Source organism: Chroicocephalus ridibundus, chromosome 1 (genome assembly GCF_963924245.1).
Source record: "Chroicocephalus ridibundus chromosome 1, bChrRid1.1, whole genome shotgun sequence".
Taxonomy (NCBI): Eukaryota; Metazoa; Chordata; class Aves; order Charadriiformes; family Laridae; genus Chroicocephalus; species Chroicocephalus ridibundus.
This window is the reverse complement of record NC_086284.1, coordinates 205,157,775-205,166,382: the sequence shown is the minus strand read 5'-3', so window position 1 is coordinate 205,166,382 and position 8,608 is coordinate 205,157,775.

The following is an 8,608-nucleotide window of genomic DNA, read 5'->3' as shown; positions in this document are numbered from 1 at the left end:
GAGACGCAGGCACTGCAGAGCTCAGTCCATGCTAGAATATCACCAAACTTGCTGGTTTTGGCTGTATGTCAGGGATTCACGCAGGCATAGTTTACCGCTGTGCTTTGATCTTTGCCACAGCAGGGCAGAAATCTCAAGCATGTTCCATAGGGAACCTCTAAGTCTATCACAGGCCTATGTTATCTAAACACAGATGCTTTACTTGTCCAACACACAAGGCTAAACAACAATTAGAATGACATATGTGTTTTTCTACACCCCAGCTGCAAGTCACTTGACCACGTTTACAATTCTCCCTGCCAATCTTCTGTTATTTTCCCACAACACTCTAGATGCATGTGTATTTATGGCCTGGGCATGAAAATGTGGAAGATCCCAAGGTAGTGGTGACCCAAGCAATTTTTCAGAGGTCACCGAAGTGCTTGTAACAGCTTAGTCAAAAGGCTTTCAAAAATCCAACCAAGTTCTGTAAGTGCTTGACCCATCCTGTAAGGAAAATTTGTATTTTAATAACTGAGTGGGATTAGCATCTTTGAAGCTCAGGAAAAGTGTTGTGCCACAAGCAGGCGCCTATCTTCACTCCTTGGTGGTTTCCACCTTGGAGAGCTGTCAGGAAAGTCAGTTGCATGAAAATCAAGTGTACTCTGGACAACTGTGATTTAATTTGAGAGGATCCTGCTGCTGACACATGCCCAGCATCTTCAAGAGCCAAACCATCAGCCGTTGGTTAGACAGCAACCCTGGTACATGCATCCCAAGGCACCGGTGGCCTCAGGCTGGTTCCAGCAGCGACAGCTCTGGAGGACAAGGACTGGCGCCACCGCGATTCTTACAGGATGGCAGGTGATAAACAACTGAGGCTCCTCAGCACAATCCCTGCCAGAAAATAGGTTGTCAACATATTTTAGTCATTCAGATAAAATCAGTTATGACTGGAGCAGATCTCAGGAGATCATCTGATCCAATGTCCTGCCCAGCTGCCCTTACAGCACTTCTGCACAACAGCTACTGAACTTTTTATTAAGTAACTTCCAGGGATGAAGATGCTTCTGTAAGAAGCTCAGAGTGGGGGCAGAGTGTTTAATTAAAGTGCTGCAGAGAGCAAGAGAGCAGGAGCGTGGCTAATTCACGCCCAGGGCCAAGAGGGAGTCAACCATTTGAGCCCCCAGGGATGTCCCAGTTGCTGACCCACAGCCACACATGACAGGTCAGAAGTTCAGCAGTGCAGAAGCAAGGCTGGAGCTAGTCCATAATACAAAGTCTGTGAACAGGTCACACGAGGGCACTCCAGAAAAAAGCAAGACTGGGTCCTGGTTGCAGTCCTGCCAGTTAGCATTTGTCACCTTCAGCAGCTCACCCCTGCACTTCAGTTTCCACATCTGCAAACCAAAGCAAATAGCATGTGCCTCCTTCAGTAAGGCCATTTGCCATCATACTGCAAAGAGCTGAGTGTCATTTAGTGTCATTAGGGCTGTCTAATTCTGCGTTATCTTCAATAAATATGGATGGGGCAAGATGAGCTTGCAGCCAAAAAGCATTTTTGTACGCTGAGCGCTCTGTGTGATGGGACCAGGTGAAGCAGCAGCCTCTGCTGAACTCATTCACGCCCTTCAAAGGGTTTAGGCAGAGCTTTCCTCGCGCAGCGTGAAATTGTGTTGCACCATTGACCACCAGCCCCTCTGAGAGCAAATATAGTCCCTGCCTTGTCGTGTTAATAAATGCTAGAACACAGAAACAGCTTCGCGTGGTTTAACCTCCTCCTCCTCCACAGTCACCAATAAAAGTGCCTGTCCAATTTTACTGGTAAAACATTTCCTACAGCCTAGGCCATTGGCAGAGAGAAATTGCTTTTCTGCCTGAATTAAAATTGCAATGCATTATGCAAGTGGTTCAGCAATGGAGAAAGAGTTAGAAGCCTGAAAAAAGCCAACAACAAAAATAGAGCCCCACAAAGAATACACATGACTTTTTTTTTCTTCAGGATTATAAAAGAACTGGCCTGGCCAGTTGAGTTAGCCAAGATTTAAATCCTTGTGATATTAAATGACACAGGCATGACACAACTGGTTTTGCATAATGGTTTTTTACAAATTTACAAAACATAGACAACTTTTCCAAATGTTAGCCCTGGCTATTTTTATCTTGTGGCTAAACTCTAACTCCGTAGGAATGCTGTTCCACCAGAACATTGAATGGTTTATGGGCAAACTCACATCTGGGAGGCTGTGGACTAATTTACGTTTATGGGCACAGATATTTTCCCCAACAGATGAGGTATCCCCCTGTGGAAAATATAAGCCTTCTGACAACAGGCTTCCCATTTGTTGGTTACTTACCTTGTACCTGCAGGGTTACACGGGCTGCAGGTTGAAAGCTGCTGATTTAAATATCAATCAACTTAATTCTGCAGAAGGATTTCTTTGCGTTTGTCATGCTGCGAGAAAGAGCTCAGCCACCCCAGGCTGCGGGGAGGCGGGAGGAGGAGGGTTAACTTGGGTGGTTATGGGGTGGTTATGGAAGGCTCCTTTCCAGGATTTCTTGTTGCAGGGATTTTCTGCGATGCAGGACTGAGGGATCACAAGACCAGAGAAGTATCGGGTGGGGACGGCACTGGGCAGCCCCAGCCCCAGAACAACCCCTTTGCATTAAGTCTTCCTCCCTCTTGGGACTACACATAAGTTCTGTGGCCACAAGTGCAACTCCAGAGTCCCCTCTAGACCAGCATCCTTCTGGCCACAACTGGCCACCTCTGCACCTCTCTTGTGACGTTGCCACCTCAGCTGCTCTCTTTGCCTGCCTTTTCTCCTGGGCCCTTTTCCCCCAGCCCAGCACAAGGGGACCCAGGCCCAACCTGCATCTAGTCTCAGCTTAACTCTGGCTCCACAAACAAGCCTGCAGTTAGAGCATTGTCTGGGACTGGATGCAGTCCTGAGGGATGTGCTTTAGGCAATCCTGCTCTAGCAGGGGAGTTGGACTAGATGATCTCTAGAGGTCCCTTCCAACTCTGAAGATTCCGTGATTCCGTGACTGAAAACACGATGTGTCGTGCACCACCCCTCCACACTCACCCCCCAACTTTTGTACACTCTTGACCTGTTTTCTAACTCTGAGGCGAGTACCAGGTTAGACGTCTGGCCAGGGACGTGCCCTGCAAATGAGGATGCTTTCCAAAAAGGAGATAAATCAAATGAAGTCCTTGTCCACAAAAGTGGGAATGATGTCCGTCTCTAGTTGGATTTATGCTGGGGCTGCCAAGCGGGAGGTGCAACATGAATGTCCAGCAAGGGCTCAGGTGTTTTGGCACAAGGGTACAGCATGGGAGTGACTTCAGGAGAGACCTTCTGTGGTCGGCGAGAGACAGGTCTGATAGTGACCTACCTCCTCTAGTCAAAAACACTTATTACAGCTAAACATTTGGAGAAGAGCCAATATACTTCTGTCTGCTTTTTCTCTGTGTCTTATCTCACCCTGTTCTGCAACTTTTTTTACATGACATATCTCCTAGAGTCCTAAATTGCATGACACAAGAATTAGGGACTGCACAAAGTTATTGGTCTGCAAATGGGACTTGTATCCTAAAAAAATTTGCCTGTGGATCCACGTCCTACAGATCACAAGGCAGCTTAGGAAGCACCAGCCTGCAATATTTGGCTGTTGCACAAATTCCAGGAAAGCTCTCCAAGAACTAGGTATCTTTGGGATTAGCCCGCTGCTCCTTTGCCTATTCCAAATCCTTTAATTGAAGCATGTGATATAAAGCTTGATTTTAGGGTTAGAAGCTTTCAGTCTAAGCTGTACATGCAGCGTTGCACAAGGGGAGGTACAAGGGAAAGAAACAAAACATATTGTTGGACACCAATAGATTTTTTGCCAGGCCTTTGGTTTGGAAAGTTTTACCTCTGGTTTTGAAGTTTTGTCTCACAGTCATCTCACAGACTTCATTGATTTTCTGTGATCTTTGGTCCTGTAAATATTAACTACTGTCAATTTGTTTGATATTCCTGTTGTTGATCAAGGGTCCGAGTAGTACGAACCTTAACCTAAATAACACAGCGTGACTTTTGTTCGGCAGGAGCCAGCGAGCACGTTTTGGCTCCCGTGTGATATGAATCACAAGTGAAACCAGAAAACGTGGGGCTGGAGTTAGTTGTGTAACAGCAGGGCTGCATTACACAAGTGCAAAATCCCCTACTGAAGTCAAAGAGGAGATGTGTTAAGTCAGGGGACACCACTAGCAACAATGGGACGTTCACCAGATTCTTGTCAGACCTTGCTTACTCATTGACTAATTAGAGAGAGCTGCCAAACTGGTGCTTTCCCCTTCTCCTCACTGTAGGCTGTGTTTCAATCCTGTTAGAAAAGCAAGGAGAGGTTTTCAGGGTTTAATTTTGCCGGGCTGTTGTTCTGCTCCGCTGTTTGCCGAGGGCAGGGGCTGGCTGCGGGAAGGAGCAGCAGTCGGCCGTGGCTCCTCGGTGCGTGTGACCCTGTGCCATTGAATCATACCCAACGTGATCCTTCCCTGCTGCCATAAACACTAACTGGAGTCACTGCCAAGGTCGGGTTTGTCGAACCCCCGTGAGATGCTGCTCCTCCTGGTGCACCTCAAGGCAGCAATCCCTGCTGTTGGCTGTGTTGGGGTCTGGGACCCATTTGGGGGACAGTCTGGACACCGACGCAGCCCTCACCCCTCCATTGCACACCAGGGATGAGCCCTGCTGCAGGGCATTGGGACAGGATGGGCTGTGCCACTGGGCACTTGCAGGGCCAGAGGCAGCAGCCATGGGTACAGCAGTGGGTGCACAGGAGAAGCCTCCTGCTCCCAAGCCACTGCCCAAGGGTTCATCTGACAGCTGCAAGGGAGACCCCTTCTTGCAGGGGAGAGTCTAAAACAGCCTTTGTTTCCACAATGCTGGGGCTCCTCCTTCCATGCTGAGCCACATGCCGTGGGGCAGGAACCCACCTGGCTGTGCCTGCAGGACACAGGGACACAGCCCCTTGCTGCTGGCTCTGGGCAGCCCTCTGCTGGGTTTACCTTGGGACCAAGCTCCTGGAGGATTTCGTCCGTCCCTTGCCACCTCCCGCTGCTGTTTGACGCTCAGGACTTCTTTTTTAAGCAGAAACAGTCCAAATGAGTACATCACACTTAAGGTGACTCACAGCTCAAGAAGACATTCCTCTAGGTTTTAAAGGAAATTATAACCTGATTTTTGAATCCTGAGCAGCCGCACTGTACGATCCAGACATGCCCGAGGAACTTGTAATAACCTTCTGTGTAGGTTAAGGCAACTTCATTTAAAGATATTTCTGTCAGTGTGAGAAAAATAAAATGATCCTGGCCAAACAGATGTGAAAGCACTGAGCGAGGAGGGCCAAAGCGATTCTCCCGGCAGCAGAGCTGTTGCGCAGAGCTGTGAGCTGAGGACCTGGTGCTTTGCAAACAGAAACCCATCAAACATAGCGACCCAGGGGTGGTCCTGGCAGCCCCCACTGCCCACCAGCCACCACGCAGCCCACAGCACCACGGGTCGGGGTCGCCATGCACCTCCAAACACCTCCTTACACGTTCACGTTTTCTCCCCAACTTGCAACGAAGGGAGCTAGAAAAACCCTCCAGCATCCACCAGGTGCTCGGGAGGTCACTGCCTTAGCCCCATCATGTCTCTGCCATGGGACCGTTGTCATTGCTTAAGTATTCGTTGATAGTGGGAGGGCTCAGCCTGTGCACAGCCTGAGCCCGCTTGCATTGGCGTATCCCGAGTGCCGAGGAGCACGAGGGCTGCTCTTCTGGTTTGGTAGCATTTCCTACTGCCTTGGCAGAGCTCTGAGCAGTGACAGTGGTGGGGTGGGGTGGCAGGGGATCAGGACCCTATTTTTTCTACAATAGGTGCAGGAGCAAAAACATGCTGGCATGAATCAGCTGGTGCACAAAGAAACACACTCATGGTCACTTACATCAATTGAGCTTAAATATACATTGTTTTGAGAACGTCTGCTTTGTGACGTGCAGGAGTTTGACAACACAGAACTGAGGTTCAGTTTTTGCTTACTAAGGGGCTTTTACCAGTGTCTTAAACCTCCCTGGCGAGGTTTGTTGAAAGATGTGCACTGAGGGCGGTGATCTCACAGCAAGAGGCAACGGATTAGTCCATGTGCCTGAGCCATAATTACCACCGCAGGCAGCCTGGTGTATGAATGCAGGATAATTGGCGCATAACATCATGGTGTAGAGTATGTCTGCACCACCATGGTGCTGCTGTAGGTCCCTCTTTGAAGCTGGCTGGGACATCTTCTGCAAGAGATCGGGGCGTGGGGACGCCTTGGAGCAGTGATCCTGACTGGACACCACAGTGCGTGGCGGAGGAGCTAGTGGCCTGTGGAGCAGTGAACCTGTGTGTGCAGTGTGTCCCCGTGCTGGGGGGAAAGTTTTAGTTTAAGTTCCTTGAAGGCACGGTTTTTATGATCTGCAATCAAGGGCACTCTGGTGAGTGCTTTCCTGGCTTCTGAGAGTGATCAACAGTGACAGCTAAAGATCCCATCTATTATTTATCAGCTTTATCATAGTTTTGCGTTTTGCCCTTTATATCATGCAGACAGCAGAGTGGAGTAATAAAACACCTCTGCATGGGAAATGATTTAACATCACATGGATTGATCCAAAAATAAACCTGAACAGCATCCAGGTACAGGGAACACGGACACTTATGGAAGAGGTGGATTGCCAAATGCTGGGGGTTCTTTATTGATCGCTCCTCATGATATCTTTCATGGTTTAAAACATTCATAAAAACTGTGCCTTCAAGGAACTTAAACCAAAATCAGAACAACTGTAGTAATTACACTCTATGGCTGCTACCATTACTATTATCAACTTGAACTGCTAGAATGGAAGAAATAAAAATAATAAAAATTAAAATAAACCAAACCAAACCAAAATAAACTAAACCAAACCAAACCAAAATGGAATGAAAATCCCTTGAGAAATTTTTTTTCAGCAAATCTAATCACTGCACTGACATGGTATAAATGCATGCAAAAACGCATTTCTGTTCTGTGGCTTAAAGACGCTTGTTCCTGACCTTCTAACTAGGACATTACTCATTGTGCTGTTCATGTTTATAACAGGTTGTTGCCGCATCATCGCAAGAGGAAAATAAGGCCCCCTAAAAGAGTGACTTTTCCAAGTGGAAAAATGTTTTGTCTTCTGTCACTTCTTGCATGTGCGGTTAGAGAACAGTTACTCAGGAGAGCCTTTCCCTCCTTCACCTTGAGTATTTGGTACAGCTGTCAGCACATAAAGACTACCCCCATTTACTGCGCCTCTGCATAGTCAGGCAGCCCGTTACTTTTCCTGGTATCTGTCCAGTTCTTCCGTCTCATGATAAAAGAAACTAAAAATATAGGGCAGTGCAAGCACCACGTTTTGGCAGAGGAACTCAAGGACAAGCAGACGATCTGGAACTATTTTGACCTTCCTCCTTTTCCTCTTTACTGCGTCACTTCCTGGCACATTGCAATTTGAATTTCCTAAATTTTACAGCAAAACATTGCATCACATGTACTAATAGATTGTATGGGAACTGAGGAAGAGCAAAACATCTTAAGGCTTTCCACAGTCTTTATGCCAGGAGAGTTTTCCCCCCGCCCAGTTATTTGATGACTAAGTTCAGGAGAAGGCACCCATATAGTGAAAAGGAACTGTCCTGAGCTTCTGGGAAATTAGGATGCTGCTGTCGGTCTCACAGGCTCTGCTGCAGGCTCGCACAGTAACGCACCCAGCGTGTCAGACCCCTACCTCCCCACTTCCTCAGTTGCCCAAAGCACGCGATGAGCATCACCTTAGGTGCCAGCCGGACTTCTGAGAGGTTCATTCATTAAGGTTAAGAAAAAAAATTAAGATAAAATGTCCAACGTATAGACTTTTATTCAGCAGATATTTATGCTTTTTTTATAGAAATTACTGTAAAGTGGGTCACAGATGAAAGAGAAGAGAGATTTTATTGTAGTGATAAAGTTCTTTCAGAATATAGCACACTGCAGGTAAGACATTTCCTAACGACTGCTGCATTGGTGCAGCTTTTATTAAAATGCTGTGGTTGAGGGAATTTCTTAAAGCAAAATTGTACAGCAGGTAGATGGACTGATTCTATATTCGCCAATAATATCATGGCTAGAAAGAGCTCAAAATTTTCTAACAGAATGGCGTGCATAGGAAAACACAGTTGTGTTGAAACTGAGAATCCCCAGGAAACAGGATGATTTCAGTGACATTTCACAGGAAAAAAATGTAAACACTCATTTTGGTAAGGCTGAAAGTTCTATTTTGGCACCATCAGAACAGAACATTTTTATTGTGTAGTCTAATAAAAATATTTCAAGATTCAAAACATTCATTTTCAAAACATTTCAGCATTCAACATGCAAAATTTAAATGCATCCAAATCTTTTTAAATTGTGATCTCATTCTGAGTCTTTAAATCCTGGGCCTTCCTGTGAAGACCTGTGGATTCTTGCTTGGTGCTCTGCGAGGGAACTGCCTCTGGTTTGTGCCACGGTAGCTCAACACACTGCCTGGAAAACCAAATTTAACCCTTTAGCTAGGAACATACAC